The 1,809-nt window shown below is 42.6% G+C and overlaps 1 pseudogene across 1 annotated transcript; it reads right to left on the bottom strand.

Annotated features, from left to right (window-relative positions):
* Positions 1-349: 349 nt before the first annotated feature.
* Positions 350-760, bottom strand: LOC307053526 (protein BEX1-like; annotated as a pseudogene). Its single transcript has one exon. The product of its transcript is annotated as a protein BEX1-like (transcript).
* Between the last annotated feature and the right edge of the window lie 1,049 nt (positions 761-1,809).

The raw sequence follows: 1,809 nt of genomic DNA on the forward strand, positions 1-1,809 counted from the left end.
TCTTTTTCATATTCTTTTACTCTTATAGATTATTACAAAATATTCAATATAGTTCCCTGTGTTATACAGTAGGTCCTTGTTGGTTTTATTTATTTATTTACTTTTTTTTTAAACTACTTTATTAACTTCACAATATATAATGAACATCTCTCCATGCAATAAGTAAAACTCTCCTGCTGACAGAAACTTACAGATTGGGTCAAAAACACAACATTCAATTAGAAGCTGGAAATAGGAGACCCGCAAGAAACAAGTAACACCAAAAGGTTTACAACAAAGGTACACCACAAACATGTAAGTTAAGGAAGCAGGTGTGTCTCCCTATTAACTTCAGGGAAAACATCAGGATTCAAGGCATAAGGCAAAACTCATCACGATGGTCATGGTGAGGGAGGTCCGTGCTAACTGCCCGCAGACTGCTTTTCCCTCAGCTTTTCCATCAGCTCCCTCACCTCCTCTCCAATCCCTTCCATATTCTCCTCTCTCATCCTTGCCTGTGGTTCTCCAAGCCTCTGAGTCGTGTCCCATATATACTGCAGGATGGGCTGCCTAACATGGAACTGCCTAGGAACTGCCTAGGAAAGTTCTATGCCTAACATGGAACTTTCCTCTAGGTACACGATATTCACCAGCTTCCAAAGGGAGGACCAAAGGCTGTCTGTTATTAGCATCTTGTTCCTTTCATCCTTTTTTTCATTCTCCTGGTTGGCATTTTCCATGCTGAGATTTTTTTTACTGCTTGTTCCTCTTGCGACGCCATTGCTTCTGGGCTGTCCTTGCTGTCTCCTCCTCCCGATTCTCTCGCTGCTTCACTGAAACCTGCAGAAGGTTGGGGTCGGGGCAGTGGGGGTGCTGCAGCCAGGCGGTTGGCCCCTTCCCCGCCCCTTGTTTATTTTTTAAGCTAGTTGAGTTGACGTTTCCTGTCACGTGCAGCTTAGAGCTTTGATATTGATACAACCCAGGACTTAAATCTCCCACTCCTAGCTAAGTGAAGTTTTGAATATGTTGTGTTCTTTACAGATAGACACCAGGTGTGAAACTCTTATCATTTTCATGGAGAAGGATATTGGAGAACTTTTTTCTCCCAGATTAAAAGCAAGTGGAGAAATACATATTTATAAAGCTAAATGAAATGCAGAATTCTTTACCATGATCCCACTTCAGGCAGGCTAACTCACTTGTTCTTTATGGTAATGAGTTTTCAAAATGTGTGGAAAGGTTTTGCTTCTTTGTGACATTGAAGTCAAAGTTGATACTGATATTTTCATTTGGGCCTCACTGTAAAATCGCACACCTGTCCATTTTTTTTTCATCATCCACCTGTTCCTGTCAGTTGGGTGTATGATATAAAATAAGACGCTTCTGTGTAGCACTTGAGACCCTCCATATCCAGCCTCAATGTACCCCTCTGACCCCATTTCTCACTATATCTCTTGATTTATCCTTTGTGCCAGTGAGCCTGAATTAATGTTCTTCCCACCCATGACCTCCCCATGTCCTTGCTACTTTGTTCACCTTCCTTCACTTTGCAGGGCATGGCTTATCCTGTGCTTGAAGTCCAAATTCTGTACCTCCTATCTCCAATTCCATCTTCCCTGTGAAGTTTTCCATGTTACCCCTTTCTCTGCTCTCAACTCAGGTGGCAGTAGTACTCCTTATTCTGAACTCCCGTAGCATTTTATCTTTGCCTCTTTAATACGTTGATGCCTTGTATTTATCTTTATTTTTTTTTTTTTGCTGTACGCGGGCCTCTCACTGTTGTGGCCTCTCCCGTTGCGGAGCACAGGCTCCGGACTCACAGGCTCAGTG

This window comes from Hyperoodon ampullatus, assembly GCF_949752795.1.
Source record: "Hyperoodon ampullatus genome assembly, chromosome: 5".
Classification (NCBI taxonomy): Eukaryota; Metazoa; Chordata; class Mammalia; order Artiodactyla; family Ziphiidae; genus Hyperoodon; species Hyperoodon ampullatus.